The following is a 26,003-nucleotide window of genomic DNA, read 5'->3' as shown; positions in this document are numbered from 1 at the left end:
CTTGGACTCTCAGTCTCCAGAACTGTAAGAAAGTAAATTTCTGTTGTTAAAGCCACCCAGTCTGTGATATTTTGTTATGGCAGATTTAGCAGACTAACACACTGCCTATGGGAGAAAAGTGTACAATAAATTTCCCAGCTTTTTTCCCTGACAATCACTCTGATAATTCCGTCTTAAGCAAGGCAGGAAACCCTCCAAAAAAAGTCTTAAGCAAGCCCACTCCTGGCACATATCCAAAGAAAATGAAAACACTAATTCTAAAAGATACATGCACCCCAATGTTCATAGCAGCATTATCTACACTAGCCAAGATATGGAAGCAACCTAAGTGTCCATTAACAGATGAATGGATAAAGAAGATGTGGTGTGGGGCTTCCCTGGTGGTGCAGTGGTTGAGAGTCTGCCTGCCGATGCAGGGGACACGGGTTCATGCCCCAGTCTGGGAAGATCCCACATGCTGCGGAGCGGCTGGGCCCGTGAGCCATGGCCGCTGAGCCTGCGCATCCAGAGCCTGCACTCCACAACGGGAGAGGCCACAACAGTGAGAGGCCCGCGTACCGCAAAAAAAAAAAAAAGAAGAAGAAGATGTGGTGTGTGTGTGTGTGTGTATACACAGTCAACTACTACTCAGCCATGAAAAAGAAATTTTGCCATTTGCAACAACATGGATGAACCTGTAGGGTATTACACTTGGTGAAATAAGTCAGAGAAAGAAAATTACTGTGTGTTATCACTTACATGTAGAATCTAAAAAATAAAACAAATGAATGAACATATCAAAACAGAAACAGACTCACAGATATAGAGAAAAAACTAGTTTTTACCAGTGGGGAGAGGAGTAGAGGGAGGGGCAAGGCAGGTAAAGGGGTACAAACTACTATGTACAAAATTAAAAAGCTACAAGGATATATTGCACAGAACAGGGAATATAGCCAATATTTTACAATAACTTCATTTTTTTTAATTAAAAAAAATTTTTTTTGGCTGCGTTGGGTCTCTGTTGCTGCACGCAGGCTTTTCTCTGGTTGCAGAAAGCGGGTGTTACTCTTCGTTGAGGTGCGTAGGCTTCTCATTGCAGTGGCTTCTCTTGTTGTGGAGCATGGGCTCTAGGCACGTAGGCTTCAGTAGTTGTGGCACACAGGCTCAGTAGTTGTGGCTCGCAGGCTCTAGAGGTCAGGCTCAGTAGTTGTGGCACACAGGCTTAGTTGCTCCGCAGCATGTGGGATCTTCTCAGATGAGGGCTCGAACCTGTGTCCCCTGCATTGGCAGGTGGATTCTTAATCACTGAGCCACCAGGGAAGCCCTACAACAACTTTAAATGGAGTATAATCTATAAAGACTTGAATCACTGTGCTGTACACCTGAAACTAATATAATATCATAAATCAACTATACTTCAATTAAAAAAAATTAGGTAAACAGAAATTTTAAAAGAAAAAAGTTTTAAACGTGAAGAATCCATATTTGTTTTAAAAGAATTTTTTTAGATAAAAAACAAAGTAAAATATAAGCTTGCCACTTTGGGGGGAGAAATATAAAATAAATTAGGGAAGTAAAATTTCCACCTCCATGCCATCCTGAGAGGGGATCCCTGCTGACATCTGGTATGTCTTCTTGCAGTGTGAACTTTAGCTCTTGCACTTCCCCACTGAATGGTAACCTCCCTGAAAGGCAGTGAGCACAGGCATGGGACATAGGCCCTTTTTCAGGTGGCACAGCATCCTAAAGCCCTTCCTTTGTTTGCAGAATTTCTGGGTCTGTTTTAGCAGCTGAAAATGGCAGACAGTTACTCTCATAACTGATTTGAAAGCACACATCTAAGTAGAGGAGTTTATTGTTGTACCTGTTTAATGGAATTTTACTATTGCTAGCCCTTCTGCTCCCATAGGAAATGCAGGATCACAGTGGATGCATCAGACAGCACGCGACAGTCTACACTTACCCTAGAAATCCTAGCCAAGGGTTTCTCCATGGAGCAAACTGTCAGAACCACCCTTGATATATTTAATAAAAATAATGACTCTCAATAATTGAGCACTTAGTATGTGTCAGGCACCCTATAAGAGCATGGGTTAGGTGTTGGTGGTGGTTTGTTTGTCTGTATCAGATGAGAACTGTATCCTCACAGCAATGCTATAAGCTCCTGCCAAACCCTGAAGACCAAGTTATACTGACCACAGTCAGTGATGAGTTCTGGTTGGTCCCTGAGTCAGGCCTGGTGACATTTGTTGCCCCTCAAGGAATGGCTTCTCAGTTCTCACAGACAAGGGCTCCCACCTGGTCATCTACCCTAGATGCTTCTAGATGCTCCTGTTCAGTGCATAAAGGTCCCAGGAGTCCTAGTATACGTGTCTCCCCAAACTGCTTCTCCTAACCTAGCTGGGAAGGTAAGAAAAGCCCTTGTTTCACCTACACAGAAAAAAGCCTCTTTCAGGAGGCCCTGCCCAGGCCCAGAAGTTATCTCCTACACTCATAGGTGGCCCTGGGTCCTTTGCCTTAATCAATTTCCTGCTACTTGTTTAATCAGTCTTATGTAACTAGTTCTCCCTGTACAGTTATTTGGATGTTTTCATTCAGTGCTCAAGTGCTTAACACATGCACACACATATACACAAACACATATGTAGCTGTTTCCTACTCTGTTCTAATGAGGGTCAGGTAGAAAACACGTGTGTCTCTTCCCATCCTCAAAGTGCCTAGGGGCTAAAGCAACTTTCTCTCACCTCCCAGGAACAATCTTTCAGCTTGTATTAGATGAGCACTCTAAAGCCATCTGGAAATGGTTAAAGAATAGTTGCTGAGGATTTACAGATAAGAGTTATTTACAAAAGGAAAAAAACCTACGCAGTCCCCACTACTCTCAAAGGAATGGACCAGAGGTCAAACATACTGGGAAAAAAATGTGACTTATCCCAGCAACCAATCCCAGCAAAATCACCTGTCTTCCTCCTCACTCTCTCTCCACCTTCTGACTTCTTCCTGACTTTGATGCCTATGTCACAGCTTTCCCTTATATAAGAGAAGGGTTTTTTTGTTGTTGTTTTCTTGTTTGTTTGTTTGTTTTTGCGGTACATGGACGTTTCACTGTTGTGGCCTCTCCCATTGCGGAGCACAGGCTCTGGACACACAGGCTCAGAGGCCATATGGCTCACGGGCCCAGCTGCTCCATGGCACGTGGGATCTTCCCAGACCAGGGCACGAACCCGTGTCCCCTGCACCGGCAGGCGGACTCTCAACCACTGCACCACCAGGGAAGCCCGAGAAGGTTTTTTTTTTTTTTTTAATTGTCTACATAATTGAAGACAATGACTAACACAACTGAACACATGAATAAACCAGAGAACAGTACTAGTCATCATAACAAATGGGGAAGGTCACATGTTTGCTCTTTCCCAAAAGGTTCCCTTGGAATTCTTTTGTTTTCATTCATTACATGAATAAACTCAGCATATATTTATTTAATAAAATAGAATCGACTAAATAATACATTATACACTTCAATATTCAGCTTCTTTAAAAAAAAAACCAAGATATCCTTATATGATGCTTACAATATTCACTTTTTCTTAGGTGTTCAAAGGTAAACTTCACCTTTGCAGTTCTGTAAGTCACAATCTAGGAGTGTTGACTGATTTCCCAGCTCAGTGTCCATAGGCTAAGATCAGGATGCTGGCAGGGCTGAATTCCTTTTCAGAGTCTCTAGGGGAAAATTCACTTCTAAGCTCATTCAGTTTGCTGGCAGAATTTGGTTCTCTGTGCTTGTAGGACTGAGGTCCTGATTTCCTTGCATGCTGTTGGCTGGGGTTGTTCTAGGCTTCTAGAGGCCATCCCTATCCCTTGGCTCATCTTTCTCCATCTTCAAAGCCAGCAATGACACATGGAGTCTTTCTCATTCTTCTACTCTCTCTGACCTCTCCCTCCCTTGGAATTCTAACAAGTGGGTTTAACCCAACAGCCTGTGCATTGGCTTTGCTTTGAATACCACCAACACCATTCTCATCACGGTTCTGAGGGAGTGACCTTAAGCAAGAGAAGTGTTTGGAGTCCAGTGCACCTATAATAAACCACCATGCAACTATATGATTATTCACTGGGTTGCTGCTTTCTCTTGAGGTGGAGTACCACAGTTCCAGAATCACTACAGGACAAAATGATAATAAAAGCAAAAGGAGGAGGAGCCCTGAATAGCCAAAATAATACTAGAAAAGAAGAACAAAGTTGAAAGACTCATACTTGATGATTTTAAAACTTACTACAAAGACATGGGAATCCAAACAATGTGGTACTGGCAAAAGGACAGGCATATAGAACAACAGAGTAGAATTAAGAGTCAAGAAATAAACTTATACATCATGTCCAATTGATTGACAAGGATGCCAAGATCATTCAATGGGGAAAGAAAAATTTCTTCAATACATGGTGCTGGGACAACTGGATATCCACACGCAAAAGAATGAAGTTGAATCCCTACCTCACACCAAATTCAAAATTTAACTCAAAATGAATTAATACATAAATATAAGAGCTTAAAACCACAAAACTTTTAGAAGAACATATAGGGGTAAATCTTCCTAACTTTGGGTTTGGCAATGGATTCTTATATTTGACATGCAAGCAAAAGCAACAACAATAAAAAATAGGGAAATTCAAATTCATCAAAATTAAAAACTTGTGTGCATTAAAAGACATTATCAAGAGAGTGAAAAGACAATCTATAAAATGAGAGGTCTCTGCAAATCATATATCTGATAAAGATCAAGTATCCAGAATATATATATATATAAAAACTTTTCCAATATAATAACAAAAAGGCAATCAACTCACTTAAAAAATGGGTAAACAACTTGAACTGACATTTCTCCAAAGAAGGTATACAAACAGCCAACAACCACATGAAAAGATGCACATCATTAGTCAACAGGGAATGCAAATCAAAACCACATGTTGTACCATTTCATACTCATTAGATTGCTTTAATAAAAAGAAAAAGAAAATAAGTGTTGGCAAGGATGTGGAGAAACTGGAACTCAAGTACATTGCTGGTAGAAATGAAAAATGGTGCAGCTACTGTGGAGAACAGTTTTGTAATTCATCAAAAAGTTAAACATAGGGACTTTCCTGGTGGCACAGTGGTTAAGAATCCACCTGCCAATGCAGAGGACATGGGTTTGAGCACTGGTCCAGGAAGATCCCACATGTCATGGAGCAACTAAGCCCATGTGCCACAACTACTGAGCCTGTGTGCCACCACTACTGAAGCCTGCACACATAGAGCGTGTGCTTGCAACAAGAGAAGCCACCACAGTGAGAAACCCGCACACCACAATGAAGAGTAGCCCCCACTCACCTCAACTAGAGAAAGCCCACTTGTAGCAACAAAGACCCAACACAGCCAAAAATAAAAATAGAAAATAAAATAAATTTATCAAAAAAAAGTTAAACATAGAATTAGTATACGACCCAGCAATTCCACTCCTAGGTATATCCCCGAAACAATTGAAAAGAAGGACTCAAATACATGTATACACATGTTCATAGCAGCACTATTCACAATAGCCAAAAGATGAAAACAGCCCAAATGTCCATTAATGGATGAATGGATAAATGAATTGTGGTATACACATACAATGGGCATTATTATTCAGCTATAAAAAGGGATGAAACACTGATACATGCTAAAACATGGAAGACTCTTAAAAACATTACACCTAGTGAAAACAAGCAAAGGTCAAGGTTTATATGGTCCCATTTATATGAAATATCCAAAATAGGTAAATCCATAGAGATGGAAAGCAGAGTGGCTGTTGCCACAGGTTGAGGAAGGGTAAAGTGGGGAGCAACTGCTTAATGGGTAGGGGCTTCTTTGGGGGTGGTGAAAATTTTTAGAATTAGGTAGAGGTAGTGTTTGCACAAGTTTGTGAATGTGCTAAATGACACTGCATGGCTCACTTTAAAATGGTTAATTTTTGTTATGTGAATTTCACTTCATTTTTTAAAAAAGGCAGAAGGAAGAAGAAAGACAAGGCAGGCAAAGCAATGCAGGTTTTTAGCTAAGACCAAAGCCTTGGGAACAGCAGAAATAAGCACCAGGAGGGGCGCAGGTGCTGGCAGATGTGCTCGGAGGGAAGAAGCAGAGATGGTGTGAACACAGAAAAAGGAGGTGGTTCAATCTGGGGATGGTGTCCTAACAGAAGAGTTGCATCTGTACTCATTCTAGAATCCACAGAAATGGCCCTTTGTAAAGTCCCTGAAGGAAGGGCACCATGAGGACCACGAGGTAGAGGAAGTTACTTAAAGGAAGGACAATGTGGTACCTGAAGCTCCTCAAGGTCAATCCTTTGCAGACTCTTCATTCCTTTACATTTGTACAAGAGAAAGAGCAGAGGGTTACCGAGGAGAAGAAAGAGGTGAGTGAACATCTCCCATGCCAAGGAGTTAAATTGAATTTGCTTACTTTTTTCTCCCTTTTACAGAAACAGACAAAACAAAGGGAACATTTCCATTGTAGGGGGAAAAGATCCACATTTCAGGTCTGAAAAAGATTCAGGATGCCCAATTCAAAATAGGAGAGTATGTAACATGTGTGGGGACATGAAATTCTATCTTTGGAATAAGTTCTTGCTGTCACAACCACACAAAGGCTCTTGGGAAATATCATACAAAGAAGAAAGTAGTTTGGAGCTTCACAAACATCCCTGGGAAAGAAAAATGGGAAGGAACATATTATCTACAGTGAGACAGGTCCTACGTATGCAACATCTCCTTGTAAAGACTTCCAAGATCCAATGAAATCGGTGACACTGCTCATTTTCCAGACGGGAAAACCAAGCCCCAGCCTTCAGAGCTCACATTCTTTCTGCTACACCATAATGCATTGAGCCAGGTGAGAAAATATAAAAGTCACCAGGAGCAACCTCCAGTTTTCCAGTAAACGTCTGATTGCTTGGAGAAGTGGGTGTGACTTTTAGTTTTCTATTAGTTCAATAAGGGCTCTCAAACATCTCCAATGAGACAATGCACTGCATCTATCCAAATTCCATACCGCTTTATTATCACTCGAGGAGTATACAAAATACTACCATTGCATCAGTTTCTTGCTGCTTATTTTTTATAAGAGTAGTGCCTTCTCTCTGCTCCCTGCATGCCCACTGTAAAAGCACATGGCCTGCAGCCATACAGGAAGGGTCAGTAGATCATGTCAGCACTTTTGACAGCAGAGCCACTGGAGTTGTCCTCAAACTGCTCTCTTCCTGCGTTTGTGACACTTGATTCCCCCCACAGGCTACAAAATATGGCAAGTAACGAAGCAGCTGCTGACCTGCAAGGTGGTCACTGCCCAAGGTCACTGGCTGGTTCCTTTCCTGGGAGGCTTTATTTTAGTCCTCAGGCCTCAGCAAGCTGCCTTTTCCCACCTGAGGACAGTGAAGACACGACGCCTGCTCCTCTGTTCATTTCAAAAAAGTAGGCAAGGACTTTCAAATGCAACAATTCCACTGGCTTTCAACATTTTATTGATAAATCCAAAAAAAATGATAAAATAAAAAGGATCAGGGAACTGAACTGGATTTTTCTTTCTCTCCCTTTTATAGAAACAGACCAATCCACACGAACCTTTCCACTGTACGGGGAAAGAAAAATCCACGTTTTTTTCTGGATCTGGAAAGGATTCTGGAAAAGATTCAGGCTGCCCAATTCAAAATAGGGGAGTGTGGAACACATGTGGAGATGAGAAATTCTGTCTTTGGAATAAGAAGTTCCTGCTGACACGACCACACAAGGGCTCTTGGGAAATGTCACACAAAAGCAATTTTAATGTCATGATGACTTCAAAAATAGCATACTCACAAGCTTCATGTGAAAAGCCTGGTCGAAGGAACTAAAAAATATAAGGGCAACAGCTAAAATTTTCTATACTGGACTGTTAGACCTTTTCCAGTTTCTTCAAATCTTTCAGAAAACAAGAAAGGACAAATAACTTTGCTAATATAAACTGAAATTTCCTTTAGCCTGAAAAACAGGATAAGCCTTCAGCATCTACTGAAGTAGAAAACTGACATTATTTTCCCAAAGGTATCACACTATAATTGTATGGTTTATGCTTTTCTTCTCTAGTATTTTATTTTAAAAATAAAGAAAAGTTGAAAGTTCTTTTTTTTTACAGTGAACAACCATATTCCCACCACCTAGATTTTTTGAATATCTAGCCTTTTATCCAGCTCTCTATCCATCAGTTCTTTTTTTTTTAATGTATTACACAGTAAATACATTGCAAAGTTCAATACACTTTACCTCTAAACTCTTACACTGCTGGCATTTTAAATCTTTTCTAGTTAAAGTTGTGACTTAGCAAGAGGAAAGAGGGAGAAGAAAGTAAGTGAAAGCTCATCATACACCTAGTTCCCTCTTATGGAGAGGACATCCCTATGTGGTAGAGGGGTGTCCTTCTGGCAAGGAGAGTAAAGGGTTAGAAACTTCTTCCTTCTCTTTGGTTTTGCTCTCATCTCTCAATTATTCCACAAATCAAGAAAGGGAGGAGAATATTTGAGGCTGGGCCATGCCCACCCCTTGGGGATGCCTCTAACAGTAAAGATTAAGTGAAGATAATAAAAAGTGGATGGCAGACCAGTACTGACCAGTCACTGTCTAAACAAAAGACTTCAGATTCTCTTAAGGGCTGCCCAGTCTAGCTTACCAGGTAAGGGAGCCACTGTACAGAAGTGTGCCCAGGAATGGATGGTGTGTTCACGCCAGAGCATGCCCAGAGTATGGCTACAGGGGGCAAGATCCATACAGCAGTGACATTGGTGAGGGCCCCTGTGGTAGAAGTTCTTCCAACATTCTCTTCATACAATGTGACTTTAACACTCTCCCACTGGGAGGTGGGCATTTATGTCTCCTTCCCTTGAAGCTGGATAGGCTTGTGACTCACCAGTAACCAAATAATGTGATAGAAATGATACAGCATGATTGTTAAGGCTATGTCATAAAGAAGATTTGCATCTCACTTGACAGGAGGAATAATCACACTGGAGCCCACATAAGCAGTCCAGCTGCCCTGAAGCCACCATGCTGTGAGGAAGCCCACAGTTTCCCATGAACAGAGACATCATGGAGAATCCTGAGACTATATGGAGAGAGAGAGCCCAGCCAGCTTCCAGCTGCTCCAGCCTCTTGTTCTTTCAGCTTCAGATGCCATTTGAATGCAGCTACCTGAGGGACCCCAAGCCGGAACAGAACAACGAAGCCCTTCTGGAACACCTGACCACAGAAAATGTGAGAGGTGAAAAGGTGGCTGCTTTTGTTTCAAGCCACTACATTTTGGAGTGATTCCTTACACCACAATAAATAACTAAAACAGACCCCAGCATCTGAACTGGGTCATGATGATACCTCACTTCATACACTGCACAATCCAAGTATCAAACTAGCCACTACCTACCTTTCTTATTGTGTAGTTAGTACTTCAGCCTCATCAGTTTACATGCAAGTACCCAAACTCTTCCAGAACCTTCTCCCGCAACACACATTATATATTATATATATATATATATATATATATATATATATATATATATATATATATATATATATATATATATATATAACTTTTTTCCATTGCCTAAGATGTCCTCTTTTACTTTTCAAAATTTTTCTACATTCTACCCTCATTCAAGACTCAGTTTCTTCCAAAAAGTGATCCTATAATTCTGCACTCCTCAAGGTTATCAGTGATATCTTAGCTGCCAAACCCAACCATTTTAATCATAATTCATGCCTATAGGGCATTAAGTCCCAAATGGAAGCAGCAATGGCTCATCAAGGACAGATCAGCTCACTTTCTTTGGACAACAATGTTGCCTCACTTCTTTATTGAATGGGGTTACCAAGCTGGGAGATTCAAAAGTGCTGACAAAAAGTCTTATCTAAAGGAAGTAAGACTCTTACTAGAGTTTTTCTATAACATTCTGAAGTTGCACTGTCCAATACAGTGTCATTGGCCGAAGGTGGTTTTGAGCACCTGAAATAAGGCTAGTCTGAACTGAGATCTGTTGTAAATATAAAATATACACAGATGAAAATTCTTAAAAAAAGGTAAAATATAATTAATAATGTTGAATATTGAAATGATAAGAATTAGGATATGCTGGGCTAAAATATATATTGTTAAAATTAATTTCAAGTGTGATCTTGGACTTTCCAGCCTCCAGTTCAGCCTGTTATCACAACCTCTTTTTGTTTTCTTTTTAAATGAGGCTATAGGAAAATTTAAAATTATTCATGCTGCTCACATGCTTTTTCTATTGGACCAAACTTTTGTGCTATACTGAGTTGAAGGTGCCCAAGGAAACACCATATATTTCCATAAAAGTTTTAGGAAAATACTTTTAAGGTAAAGGTGAAATGTTTGGATATAAAATTTAAAAGGGGGGTTAAAAGAGGTGAGAATGAAAAATAACAGAGTTAATATTTATGCTTGGAAATGTTTCTAGCAAGAATAAATGCCAACCATACAGTCACACAGTATCCTTGCCTCTTTTTCAGGGCACTGAAATCATTACCCATGATGAAATTCATATAAGGAAAGCTTTGAAATTTCAGATTTTATTTTTTAACTCTAATATATGTAGCAATTCTACTAACTGAAAATTACCTAGGTGTCTCACTCACTGAAAATTACATAGGTGCAATCACTTTAGGACTTAGATATTTGAAGCAGTAACTTATGACCTATTCAAGGGAAGAAAATGAATTTATACAGCTTCCAAAAGTATGTAAACTTGCACCAGGAAAAGGCCTAAGGGATGAAAAATGTGCCTGCATGAGTGAGGAAGTGAGTGAGAGAACATGTGTCTAGGTAGAGAAGACACTCCAGTGTCTTGTTCAGATATCACTGGGTACCTTTTAACTGTCCTGCGTGCCCACCTCCCAGATTTTGTGTGTTTTGCTTCTAAAGATGGCACTAGCAAATTTCTTAAGAGGAACAGCCTTCAACTTCTAGAGCTGCTTCACCTGCAGATGCAGAGTCAAGTGCTCCCCAGTTTACAGCCTCTCTCCCACCAGCCCACAGCCAATGGCTGAGGCAGGGATGGGAAAGCCCAGCTCCTTACCTTGAGCAGAAGGAACAGATTCTCAGGAACAGTTACACTCCAGAGCTCCCCCAGGGGTCAGGCTGAGGCAGGGACATTGCCCAAACCACCCCTCTGCTTGGCTCCCTCTTTCTCCCTTACCTTCCCCAACTCCCTAGTTCTCTTGGGAGCACTGCCTTAATAAAACACTTGTGCAAAGATCCCACCTCAGACCTGCTTAGGGAAGCCCAAGCCAAGAATTTTGTGATGTATGAATGGACCCTAAGAAAATGTGAAGCCAGATTCTTATTGTTTTTGTGTGTGTGTGTGTGTGTGGCTTTATTTATTTATTTTTATTTTTTAACATCTTTATTGGAGTATAATTGCTTTACAATGGTGTGTTAGTTTCTGCTTTATAACAAAGTGAATCAGTTATATATATACATATGTCCCCATATCTGTTCCCTCTTGCATCTCCCTCCCTCCCACCCTCCCTTTCCCACCCCTCTAGGTGGTCACAAAGCACTGAGCTGATCTCCCTGTGCTATGCGGCTTATTGTTGTTTTTGTACCTCAGATAAGAGTTTCTATAACACTTAAGTATTTAAAATAACTGCACAGTTTAAGAAGCAAGAAGTATCTTTGTTCCTAAAGAGCATTGCAGCAGCCCTAGAACAGAGGTCTTAGCCCTAGAAAAAAGATGCTAATAACTGGCACAGCATATATATCTCCAGGTGGGAAAGAAGTTAAGGGTAGCGTGTAAGGCTCCAAAATAGAAGTAAGAATAAAGAGAAGTCAGCTTAAAGTTTGGTGAGCTTCATAACTGACACTAATGTTATCAATTCTGTACATAATCAATATTTAATAAAAACAATTTCAGTTCATTCAGAAATCAAGAAAGCACCCCAACATTAGGTAAATTTCCCACCAAAAAGAGTCTACCTTCCAAACTGAAATAAAACAAGGCAGTAGGTATCAAGGGTTGTTTTCTTTCTTTTCATGAAACTTGAAGACAGCCTTTAGTTTAACTAAGCTAATAAATTCCTCTTTACGAAGAGTCATTCTGAAGCTAGAAATTTAAGAGTGAAGATAATTCATCTCATTTTGTTTTCTATAAATATTTCCTATTTTAAAACTGATAAAAAGCTAAGTTGAATGTAACATAAATAAGAGAAATCTAAAATACACTTTTTGCCATTAAGGGATTAAAATATATTCTGAATGCTTACTGTGGATGTAATAGTCCTAAAAAAAAAAAAAAACCCACTTAGAACTAATGTACAGCCCACTGTTGGAATCATGGGAAAATAAAGCAGGCTTTCAAGATGAAACCAGAAAGGTTCAGATGCCAGGGTCTAGATAGTCCCCATTTTAAATAAAGGAAGACATTATAAAGGAACCCGATTTCACTTCAATAAAAGGAAACAAACAAACAAAAAAACTCATCATAAAGGGTATCCAACAATTGAATGTTGCTAGAGTGGGACATTTTTAGTTTTAGGAGAGGATAGCACGAAATACACAAGAATTGTCTCTTTGGGAAAGGCAAGCCTAACACAAAGATAACAATCAAACAAACTGGTGACATGTGGGACACCAGGTCCAATCAAGTCCTAACAGGTGTGGGGATGGAAGAGTAGCCCACATACTATGTTAGCTGTCCCCGGACCCAATGCCATCTAAAGTCTTTGTAAAATCAAATGCATGACATTTATACCACTTAATATAGAGGAAATCATTCTTGGAACTTACAATATAGAACAGATAACTTCTAAGCTCTGTTCTTTTTTTTTTCTTTTGGACTCTTAAATCAAGTGTTTATTTTCACTAAGTACCTAATTCTTCATGGGGACAATGTATAATCCAGCTGAGAAACAATGACTTATTTTTTAAGGATAATCCAATTATTGTACAGAGAAAGTGGATAGTCCAGAAAAACATTTTTTTAAAAAAGAGTAAAAAGCAGACATTGTGTCTACACTGATTTAAAGTCCCTACTGAATTATTCAGCACCCCCTACTCCGATTTGCCTGCTAAGACATGGTTTATGAGTCATCCGTGAGGAACAGTAAAATATACTGCACTCGACTAAAAATAAGTAGGAACATTTAATAATAAATCTACTTTCTTGATAGTCTTGGGTCATCATTAAATACTGATCACTTGGAGAAGTGTTGGGCTGTGTGAATCTTCCCTCCCCTCACAGAAAGGCCAGAAGAAAATCAGCCACGGGCCCTGCCAGAAGATGATGGAATATCCGACATGACATGAAACACGGAGAAGAAAATAATATTGATTTTAAATGCCTGGAACCTGGAGTTCACTTATCGAGATGAACAGCAAAGTTTCTCGTTATCTTTTCCTTGTGATCACTATAAAATTACTTCTTGTCCCTTGAAGTAAGAACGGACACATAGTCCAAATTTTTTACTTATAACGCTAAGTAGAAAATAGCAATTTGACAAAGGGGTCAGAAAAGAACATTTGCTAGGATTCTGGCTCTTGAATAAAGCATAGGCAAGTTATTGTTTATAAATAAAAAGAACTGTACATATATATTTTCGATTTCCATTTTAGCGTTTCTTTAAAGATTTGTAAAATGGAACTTTAGAGGAACATTGGAAGGATTTAATTACATCATCCTTATAGGTAATTGCCATAAAATAGAGGGTGGACTACAGCTGACAATGATTTTTCCCATCTGTGAAAATCTTCTTAAAGAAAATGTGCATAAGATTAAAAACAACTCGCATACATTTCTCCTCAGAAAGAATTACAGAAAACAGCAACTTAATATCTGATGCTCACTAAATGTAGGCAATACTCCCACAGACGGCAAACAGAAAATCCAGCAGAAAATGAAATACCCCAGGTTGGTGGAATGAATAAACATGAATCTAGAAAATGCCAGGAGTTGAACACTCCACCACATCAAGGAAAACATCTGTGAATCAGTTTTGAGAGGCATTTCAGATGGGACATCAGTGTGAATGAAGGGATTCATTTTACAGACCGAAAGTTCTAGAACCCCCCATCTAGCAACTTACCCACTGTGTGCAGAGTACTTACCAGATGGCTGGGGACTGATTGAAGGTGACGTCCACTTAGTCAAATCACAGCGCTGTCCTCTGTGGAGGAAGGACACAGATCAGAGAAAAATCAATGTGAAGGAAATTTAGAATACTCATGGAAAGAAACAGCCCTTTGCACTTCAAAATCAAAACCTATAATATTCTTTAAATCACATGAGAAAGAGACATTAATAAATTAGTGATATTAGTTTCTAAATGGATGACAAAAACAGACAATCATCAAATCAGAAATCTTAGTGCTACACCCAGCCTATAGGGTTTATACACTCTCTCTACTAAGCTGCTGATCTACAATTCAACCTCTTAACCTATCAAAATAATTAAGCAGCAGTTGAACAACAATGATATCCATAATGTTCTAGAAGTAGATATAATGATCTTTCCCTGATTGATAGTGAAACTGATAGTAATTTTAAGAAATCTTTCAAAGAAGAGCAGTGCTGAATAGGAAAGGTTTACAATGAAAATGTATCTATGTACAAATAGTCATTATTTTTGATGTGTGTTTTTGTATTGCCTTCACTAGCAAGTTGTTATGTAGTTTTGGACTTGACATTGAATTTAGATTTCAAGATCTTTCCAAGATTTTGTGTTGGGTGGGGAAGTGGCATAGTTCCAGGTGGTGTCAGAAGTACACAGAAGCAAGAGGAAGCCCATCTGCATTTGGAAAGAAGTTAGAGGCAGAAAAATTGGTCAATTGAAATATGGGAAAATGATGTCTGTAAAATCTGAACTGGGATTTTCCCAAGGTCATCACTTATTTATGGAGATGTCTACAGTAAAGTCCCCGGTAGAAAGGTACATCAACAAATGAAAAATATGTCATTAAAAAAAAAATCAGACTTGGGTCTATATAGACAGACATGGAAAAAAATTCTCAAGTCATAGTTTTACTTTTTAAAAACTCAAGAAATGTAGTAATATGTGTACTATGACCCCAGTGTGTTAAAACAAACCTCACTAATCTAGGTGTAAAAACACAGACATGAATATTGTTATATGCAGAGAACATATTTGAAGGGATAACAAGAAACTCAACTGGGCTGCCTCTGGAGAACTGGTACTGTAGGGACGTAAAAAGGGCCTTTGCATTTTAACCTAACATTGAACAATTATGCAATATTTTATCACAAAACATATTACTTTTACAATTAAAATTGAAAAAACAAGAATCCAATTCATCTAAACTTCCTATGGAAATAAACATTCCATTTTAAGTGTATAGAAATAGAGAATACACAGCATCATCTACACATACTTCACTGATTTATTTATTTTATTATTATTATTTTTTTGGCCACGCTGTGAGACTTGTGGGATCTTAGTTCCCCAACCAGAAATCAAATCCAGGCTCCTCGCGGTGGAAGCATGGAGTCCTAACCACAGGACTGCCAGGGAATTCCCATTACTTCACTGTTTAGTAAATATTTACTATGACCCAGCTCTAAGCATGGATTGCATCATCATATTTAATCGGCATAAAAACTCTAAAATGTTTGTACTGTGATTATTCCCATTTTATAGAAGAGAAAACTGAGAAGTTTGGTGTCTATTCAATAATTACACAAAGCTGGAATTCAAACCCAGGCACCCTGACCAATGTTTAGGTTCCATGGTACTACCCCCTCCATGGCATTTATCATAGTTTCAATATTGCATTTATACTTGTAGTGATGTATTAATATGAGACTGTAAATTCCATGCAGACAGGGATCCTGTGTGTATTAGTACCATGATGTATATCCCCAGCAACGAGATAGTGCCTCCCCACAGCTTCATTGAAAAGGTGAATAATTAAGTGTCGCGCCTAGAGCTGGGAAGTTAAAAATGTTTTATGTCTCTTGGGACTGTAAAACAAGACGAGTTCCCAAAAAGGTCACTGATTAATAACCCTGCTATACCATGCTCCTCGTTTTGAGAAACCACTTGCTACCCATGTCCTTCTGTACCCAGAGATTTAAATACTGGACAGAGTTTCGCTTTCCTTCTATAATTCCCTAGGTGACTATCCAGCATAAAACTGATGCATTGTTCCATAAGCCTTTCTGCTTCATGGCTAGGATATTGCAACATTTGGGAAAGCCAATGTTGAAATACTTAACTACATGGGAATTCCCTGGTGGTGCAGTGGATGAGAATCTGCCTGCCAACACAGGGGACACAGGTTCAATCCCTGGTCCGGGAAGATCTCACATGCTATGGAGCAACTAAGCCCGTGTGCCACAACTACTGAGCCTGCTCTCTAGAGCCTGCGAACCACAACTACTGAGCATGTGTTCCGCAACTACTGAAGCCCTTGTGCCGAGAACCTGTGCTCCGCAAGAAGAGAAGCCACCGCAGTGAGAAGTCCGTGCACTGCAATGAAGAGTAGCCTCCGCTCGCCCCAACTAGAGACAGCCCACATGCAGCAACAAAGACCCAACACAGCCAAAAAAATAAAAATTAAATTAAATCTTAAAAAAAATGTTTAAAAAAAAGGAAATACTTAACTACAAAGAGGTGAAGCAGTATAAACAGTTTGTCATGAATTATTTAGCTACTGGCATATAGGGAGCAAACTACTATAACTGACTTAGTGTTGTAGTCATATGTGAATCAAGGCCTCAACCTACCAACTTTTTCATCCTAGTATTATTACTCTAGGTGTTGAAGGGTGTAAATGGGTCTTTAGTAAAGGAGAGACGGAATGGATGAGTGAGTGTGTGTGTCTGTGTGTCTGTGAGTAGGCCTCTATGAATCTCTGTGTGTTTATGTGTCTCTGTGTGTGCACTGGTCTTTCAAAAGAGGAAAGATAGTTTTCTATAATGTAGACAGAAACCTAATAAATAGTTACACAAAATCCCCAAATCTCAGATCCTATTAGTGCTGGTGTAAACAACAGCTGTTTTTCATTCAACAAGGGTGCCAAGACTATTAAAAAGGGAAAGATAAATCCACACACAGAGGAATGAAGGTGGACTCCTATCTCACATCATACACAAAAAATAGCTCAAAATGGATCATAGATGTAAATATAAGAGCTAAAACTATAAAACTCTTAGGAGTAAATATAGGAACAAATCTTTGTGACCATGGGTTAGGTGATGGTTTCATAGATATAACACCAAAAGCACAAACAACAAAAGAAAAAATAGATAAATTGGAATTCACCAAATTAAAAACTTCTGTCAAAGGTCATCTTCAAGAAAGTGAAAAGACAACCCAAAAAATAGAAGATTTTTACAAATCACGTATCTGATAAGAGACTTATATCCAGAATATTTTAAGAAGAACTACTATAACTTAACAATAAAAAGACAAATAACTCAATTTAAAAATGGGTAAATAATCTGAAGAGACATTTCCCCCCAGAAGATATACAAATACATAAAGAGATGTTCAATCATAAGAGAAAATTAAGTCAAAACCACAATGAGATACTACTTCACACCCACTAGGATAACTATAATCAGAAGACAGGTTAGAAAAAGCGTTAATGAGAATTTGGAGGAATCAGAACCCTCCTACATTGCTTGTGGGAATATAAAATGCTTCAGCTGCATTGGAAAACATCTTGGCAATTCCTCAACTGGTTAAACATAGAATTACCATATGGCTCAGTAATTCTGTTCCTAGTTATGTACCGAAGAGAAATGAAAATACATTTCCACAAACAAAAAATTTTCATGTACTTTTTTCGTGGCAGCTTTATTTATAATAGCCAGAAGGTGGAAATAATCCCAATGTCCATCAACTGATGAATGGATTAAAAAATGTGATATATCCATACAATAGACTGTTATTCAGCAATAAAAAGAATGCAACACGAATACATGTGACAACATGGATGAACCTTAAAAAATTATACTAAATGAAAGAAGCCACTCACAAAGGCCACATATTATATGACTCCATGTATATGAAATGTCCAGAATAAGCAAATCCACAGAGATAGAGAGCAGATTAGTTGTTGAGCAGGACTGGAGGGGCAGAGAAGGTGGGGAGTGGACGCTCAGGGGTGTGGGATTTCTCTTTGGGGTGATGAAAATGTTCTGAGATTAGACTGTAGAAACGGTTGCACAACTTTGTGAATATACTAAAAACCACTAAATCATACATTGTGAATGGGTGAATTTTATGTTTTGTAAATGATATTTCATTAAAGCAGTTTAAAAAAAGGTTATCTTTCAGTAAGTTTGCCAGTGAATATTAGTTGGCTTCTTTCAAAAATGACAAAATGCTTACACTCTCCAAGAAAACAGTAAGTAGTAAACATTACATTTTTAAGAGACAAACTATTGTAATTCTCCATGGGATTTCTTGTGATGGAAAATACATACAATTATATTTTACCTTTGCCAAAGAAGAGTGTATGCCTGCAAAGTACCACAAATGACAGATGCCACAGTGCTTGAGATATAGTCTTATTTCAAAGAAATGAGGAACTTTAGCCAAGTGTGAAGTTTTTGTTTCTTAGTGGAGGGAAAAAAAAACCCTACAAATATCTCAGGCTTACATTACGAGGCCTAATTTTGTGAATCTATATACTGAACACAAAGGACTAGCATTCAATGCTCTTCCCAAGATATTCAATATTGAAATTTTGTTTTCAAGTGAAGAATAACTGGGCAAGACTGAATCAAAACAGAGATCATTTCACTGTGATCTGCTGCTGAACATGGAAAAATATTGTTTTGCAAACAAACAGAATGTTAGAAAACAGTTATGTCAGTGAGCTTGTGCAGTGTAACCAACCACCTCAAACCTGTGTAGCTTAAATCAGTAAATATTTATTTTGGTTCACACAATGATCTCAAGTTGGTGAGAATGGCAAGAGTGTAGATCCCACTGCACAAGCACTTCTCAAGCCTCTGCTGTGTCACATGTGCTAATGTAGCATTGGGCAAAGTAAGCCACGTGGTCAGGCCCAGATTCAAAGGATGGAGAGAGAGCCCCACTTCTTTTTTTTTTTTTTTTAATATACACAGAACATTTTTATTACAGGATAAGGATATAGCACAGCAATAGCAGAAGGGTATGCAGTGAAAGGGGTCTGGGGATCTCAGGCATAGGCTGACACACAGGACACATGCTGTCTGCAGGTCTTGAACCACCACCAGCATACATGCAAAGCATTTTGGTACCAGGATGCTTTGCACCCTTTAAGGGCATGGATACAGGGAGGGAAAGACTTGGTGGCCATCTTTACAATCTACCATAGTATTGTTTCCAAATGGAACACACTCCCACTGATGGCCCACAGATATTTTACAGTTTATTACAGTACAGTTTTTATTCATGGTACAGTTTACATGTAAAATATATGTATTTTACCATGGTACATGGAGTGAGAATGTGCAGTGCATATACACTACTGCAACTTCTATGTATGGAAAATGATATCAGGTCTCTATTGAAATTAATCGTATCACTATAAATATACTAATTGCTATTTACTATAGTAACGTTATCATGTTACCTGTTATTTATCAGTTATCTTTCTTTTTAAGTGAATATATTTAAGTGGAAAAGATGAGTAATAAGTGCAGGTGAAAGACAGATTTCGTCAAATCCATAGAAGTGGCTCAGGAATAACCCAAGTTTAGAAAACCATGGGGTAGGACAATGCTTCTGAAACTTAATATACATACACATCGCCAAAGTTATCGGCAGATTCTGGATGAGACCAGAGATTCCGCAGCTCTAACAAGCTCCCGGGAGGTGCTGATGTTGCTGGTTCTACAGCACACCCTGAGCAGCAAGCACATAGAAGGACAGAAGCCTGGCTCTCAGAGAAAGCCAAGAACAGCCATTTACCAGCCGTGTGGTCTTCAAGCAGCTGACTTCACCTCTCTGAGATCATTCCTCATCTGTAAGATGTAGGTACTCTTAACACCCATCTCAGAATCTCTCTCTCTCTCTCTCTCTCTCTCTCTCTCTATATATATATATATATATATATATATATATATATATGTATCACCTTGCTGTACCCTGAAATTAACACTATATTGTAAGTCAACTATAGGTATATTAAAAAAAAGCAATAGGATCTTTGAAACTCATTTTGCCAAAGCAATCACATTTGATACTTTCACATAGAGTATGCACACGCTGACATCTCCTCAGAGCCACTCCATAAGTACATATTGAGAACCCCCTGTGGCCTGACACTGTCCTTGGCTCTGCGGACATGACAGTGACCAAGCAAGAGAAACCACTGTCCAAGTTGAGCTCACACCCCAAACCCCAAACTGCTCACATAACTCTCTCCTCTGAGTTGCACAGAAAGACAGGCTGCCGAGGGCCTGATGTGGCCACATACATGTTTACACTTCCCTGTGGTGATCTTTGAACATTTGAGCTGATTGTTAACACTTACATAATGGGAGATTTCATATAAATCATCGGAACCCCAGCGTCTCTTGGAAATCTGGAAGACTGGGCAGCAGGGACCCAGAGAGCCGCCTGTACGCCAGCCACAGCTGAGAGGTGGCTGTCGCTCCTGAGAAGGTCTGGGTCTGCCAGGTCCCCACAGCGCCCCCTCCTGATCACTTCCACCAGATGGCCCCTCACCCATGTTCTCTGGCTCCTTCCTGCACTGGGTTATCGACACCCCCACCCCCAGATGAAACCACAGTCAGCAATGCTGACGAGCAAGGGAAGACAGGGAGTCCACCTTTCTAGTCTGCGCATTTTCCATTTACCATCGTGCAATAAATGTCTAGCAAGGGAGCAATTTCATCATTCCTTTGCCCTTCCCTAAAGTCTAAAACTGCCAGTTTGAGAAACCATTCTAAGCTCTGCCCAGAAAAGTTATAGCTCCTGAGTCTGTCATTTACTGTGGCTAACCTGATCTAAAATGGTTAACTGGGGGCTCTTTATAGGAGTTTATTATGAGTCATTTTATGAGTGTTTTTTATTTTTATTTTTTTTGTGGTACGCGGGCCTCTCGCTGTTGTGGCCTCTCCCGCTGCGAAGCACAGGCTCCAGACGCGCAGGCTCAACGGCCATGGCTCACGGGCCCAGCCGCTCCGTGGCATGTGGGATCTTCCTGGACTGGGGCACGAACCCGTGTCCCCTGCATTGGCAGGCGGACTATCAACCACTGCACCACCAGGGAAGCCCCATGAGTGTTATTTTTTTTTTTCCCTCTAAATAGTGGCGATGGCTTTACAATTACCCAGCTACCTTCTTTTGTCTGGTTTCCCTTGTGAATTGGACACAAATTTAGCAGCTCTTGGTACTGTAGGTCAGAAGTCTGGGTCCAGCTGCTGGGCTCTCTGCTGAACATCTTACAAGGCTAAAATCAAGGTCTCTTTAGGCTTCCTTCTTTTCTGGAGCCTGAGGAATGATCCACTTCTAAGTTCAGGCAGGTTGTTGGCCAGTTTCACTTCCTTACAGTCATAGGACTGGAGGCCGTTCCCAGCTGGCTGTCAGCAGGGGGCCAAGCCAAGCACCCAGATGCTATCTACACTCCTTGCCTCACAGCCCCACCTCTTCCAGGCCAGCAGTGGACAATCTCCCCCGCATGGAATCCCTCTCTCTCCTTGAATCTTTCTTTAGTCCCTACTAGAGACTCAGCTGACTAGGACAGGCCCACCAAAGAAAAGCTCATTCTGCAAGTCGGCTGCACCATCTAACATAAACTCATCACAGGAGTGACATCCATCAAGGTCACAGTCGCCAGGGTAGGAGTCCTGGGGCCATACAAGAATTCTGCCTGCTATACCTAGTACCTAATTACTGCATGCATTTGTTGTCTGTATGCATTTTTTTTTTCCTCAGGTTGGGAGCTGACATCATGTCACAAGGGAGGCTAACTGGCCAACAGACAGGATGCATGGAAGTTAAACCCAGTGAGTAGCTTTGTAACAGTTCTCCCATTCATCACTAGAGTAGCTAATGCTCTAACCCTAAGAATGCATGTACTCTGCCAACTTCCAGATGTATATGAGATGTTTCTCTTCTTGAACTTAAACTGAACTTATGAAATTAGATGTGTAGAAAATTGATATTCTGAAGGAGAAGGAGGGGGAGAAAAAGGAAAAGAAGAAGAAAACAGATACATAACTAGTACCTAGAAGGACCAAAAAAGAATTTTTAAGTATCCAAATACCATCATGCGCTAAAATTTTTTTAATTAAATTGTTATATTTTCTACATGGTCTCAACCAATTTAACAGCTTTTCACTCAACAGACTTGGCTATTTGGAAATTACATAGAGGCAATGTATACATAACCACACTAACAGTTGAAGGAAAAGGACAAAAATAATTTAAAGCACGCTTAAAATAGTCACTAGCTCATGGCATAATAACCAATTAATGAGAAGTTACTAAGTCCAGGTACTGCTCTCAGTGTTTCATGTATATTAACTCATTAAATCTCACCAAACTCCATGTAGCAGAAACTTTCTACAGATGAGGAGACTGAGTCACAGGGTAGTTATATTACTGATCCAGAGCCACATGGTGAGCAAGAAAAGGCATGTGAATTCAAATCGTGGACCCTTCCTCTTAAAATCATAGCTGTCTGTGCACTCATTTGTGTTTCCATGTTGTGAAATAGGGGTGCTTCCTGCACCTATTATACAGCACAAGGTGGTGGCCAAGCACCTATGCACTGCACTCAAATAGATCTGGTTCATATCCAAGGCCGAGGGGTGAGAGTTGGGGCTGCAGCCTTGCCAAGGGGTGTGACTCTATAATTTGCATAAAGACACCCCATGTGCCAGCAGCAGCCTTGTCCAAGCAAGCCTATGAAGTCTTCTTAAAAAAGAAAATAACCCAGGCATTCCTTAACCCCCTATATCCTTATTTGGAAGAGGAGAGATGAAAACTGTGATTGATTCCTTCTTTCTCTTTTTTTTCATTCCTTCCAAACCCTTTTCCATTGTCCTATATTTGAAATTGAGAGATTATGAAAAGATGGCAACAAAGCAAAAGCTAACACTAGAAGCAAAGAATAGAAACCACTGGCTCCCTTTCCTACTATAGAGAAGAAAGTGAGCCTTTCTTTAGGTAATGAGAAAGGAAAAACCTGTAGTTCAGTACCCTCCAACCTTTTCCATCAGTTCCACCCAGCCAAAGCAGGGGCATCATGGCACCGGGTGCCATCAGCAGCACAGACCCCAAGAAACACAGGCTTAGCAGTTGTAATAATAGGTCACTGGAGGCGGAGATGGAGGTGGAGGTGGAAGCGGAGTCGGGGTGGGGGACACATCCTGATATCTGTATTAAAGGAACCCTTGATTTCTGAGGGGGAGGGGAGTGGGGGAGAGATGGATTAAGAGTTTGGGGTTAGCAGATGCAAACTATTATATATAGGATAGATAAACAACAAGGTCCTACTGTATAGCACAGGGAACTATATTCAATATCTGTGATAAACCATAATGGAAAAAACATGAAAAATTATATATATATATATATATATATATATATATATATATATACACACAATTGAATCACTTTTCTGTACACCAGAAACTAACATAACATTGTAAACCAACTATACTTCAATTAAAAAAAAATAAATAGAAAAGGAACACTTGCTTTCAATGATGCATTTCCACAACTAGGTTGGACAAGCCCACGTGTCAGGTGGCATTTACTTAGTGATTACTCCTGGTACCGGCAAGGCGCTGACCAAGGATTGTTACCACCCAGGATCCTCTCTGTGAGGAGGTGAGTGATTAGAACTATTCTTTAAACAGTCCTCTTTATGTTCTCCTATGCTTCCGTCTCGGCTCCATTGCCCTGGTGGGCACAGAGCAGAAATTACAGAAGTATACATGTATTTTGTCAGATAAACCTCTCTTTAATCTGATGCTTTCTGGAGTTGCTTATTTGGGGGAGGTCTTAGTTTTTCCCAAGTTTTATTTGGTAGAATTTCTCAAGCCACATAATTTGACTTAAAATTGCTATGCACTGCAGCCAGAACAGTCAAATAGGTTTGAGATCAGACATAATTCTCAAGGTCCTTGGCTGCCTGTGGTCGGCAGCGATCCCTCAGAACATTCAAACAGGGTCTTAGTTTCAGAATCTTGGATGTGTGCCAACCCAGGTAATTATTCTCTGCCTACCTTATTTCCCCAGGCAATTTTAATTGAAAATGGTATTATCCTTTACCTCAGCTCTAATCTGCTCTGAAGTGTCCCTGTGTCCTCCTTCTTCCTTCCATCATAAGCTAACTGAGCTGGTTTCTTTTTGAAGCTTAAGTTAAAAAAAAAGAAATGTTTCTGAGTCTCCCAAGGGGGAAAATATCAGATAAATATGAGCCATTTAATTAGTCTCAAACCAGTACACTGAATACCACTGGCAGCAGCTGCAAGAAACCCCACCTTGATGCCTAACCTTATGAAAAGTTTCTTTTGTGGATAGAAATACAAAGGTTTTCTTACTAAAAACTGACCAGAAAAGAAAAAAAGGGTGGGAGGAGGGAGTGGGAGAGACAAAGCAATGACTTTACTCTCCTGAAATGATTTTAAAAGGTACTGTTGCCTTGATTCAGAGTTGGCAGAACAAAATGCACCATTTAACACAGGATGCCTGAAATTCAATGAAAATGCAACAGAAATGTGCTTTTTGGTTACTTCCAACAAGCATGCACTTAAACCAGTAATGTCCAATAGAAATATGATGAAAACCGCAATTGTGAGTTACATATGTAATTTTAGTTTCCAGGAGCACGATTAAAAAGGTAAAAAGAAACAGAATACTACTCAGCAATAAAAAGGGAAAGAACTCTTTTTTTTTTTTTTTTTTTTTTTTTTTTTTTGCCGTATGCGGGCCTCTCACTGTTGGGGCCTCTCCCATTGCAGAGCACAGGCTCAGGACGCGCAGGCTCAGCGGCCATGGCTCACAGGCCCAGCCGCTCCACGACATGTGGGATCTTTCCAGACCGCGGCACGAACCTGTGTCCCCTGCATCGGCAGGCGGACTCTCAACCACTGCACCACCAGGGAAGCCCGGAAAGAACTCTTGATAACATAATTTGGATAGATCTCAAGGGAACTTTGCTGAGCAAAAAAAGCTAATCTCAAAAGGTTACAAACTATATAGTTGCATTTGTATGGCATTCTTGAAATGACACAAGTACACAAATGGATAACAGATTACTGATTTCCAGTAGTTAGGGAGGAGAGGAGGTAGGCTATGGCTACAGTATCTGGCAAACATGATCCTTGCGATAGAATTCTTATGTATTTTGACAGTGGTGGTGGTCATATGAATCTACACATGTGAATAAATTGCACAGAAATAAACACACACACACACAGAGACACACAGACACCAGTGCATGTAAATTTGGTAAAATCTGAATAAGGTCAGTGGGCTGTATCCATATAAATTTTGTGGTTGTGATGCTATACCTAGGCTGTGTAAGACGGTACCAACTGCATGTGGATCTATGATAGTCTGAGAATTAAAAGTTTAGAAATGTGAATTTAGTATTAATAAGAGTTAACCCAGTATTTGCAGAATTTTCTTATATAATTGAGGTACATGTAATTGATAGAAAAATTACTGAGATAGTTTAAAATTCCTCTTTTTTTTTTTTTCTTCTTGCATCCTAAGTCTTTGGAATCCAGTGTGTAGTTTACACTTAGAGAACATTTCAACTCCCACGTGTGGCTCTGACTCCAGGTACTGGGTAGCAAAAATGCTTCAAACTGAGCCTAATATCCATTTCCCAAACCCCTCCAGTGACACAAACTAACATTGAAACACCTTTGCTTTCTGGAAATCTGTCCTAGGGCAGGTTTATAATGAAAACCTTAGAGCTTAGACAGTCACAGGAAAATATGATCGGCTGGGAGAGAAAATTTCATCACTGGTACCAATCTGAATTTGTTTTGGAC

At 39.8% G+C, this 26,003-nt stretch overlaps 1 protein-coding gene across 1 annotated transcript in view; it reads right to left on the bottom strand.

Moving 5' to 3' along the window:
* The window catches only part of PLCB4 (phospholipase C beta 4), a 421,917-nt gene that overhangs the window by 255,470 nt on the left and 140,444 nt on the right, over nt 1-26,003 (bottom strand). The window contains exon 3 of the mRNA XM_081256673.1: nt 14,135-14,193. The gene's annotated coding sequence lies outside the window, so the exon portion shown is untranslated. The remainder of the gene's footprint in view (nt 1-14,134; nt 14,194-26,003) is intronic.

Source organism: Mesoplodon bidens, assembly GCF_964165515.1.
Source record: "Mesoplodon bidens genome assembly, chromosome: 15".
Lineage (NCBI taxonomy): Eukaryota > Metazoa > Chordata > Mammalia > Artiodactyla > Ziphiidae > Mesoplodon > Mesoplodon bidens.
The sequence above is the reverse complement of the archived record's forward strand: the minus strand, read 5'-3'. Positions and strand labels throughout refer to the sequence as shown.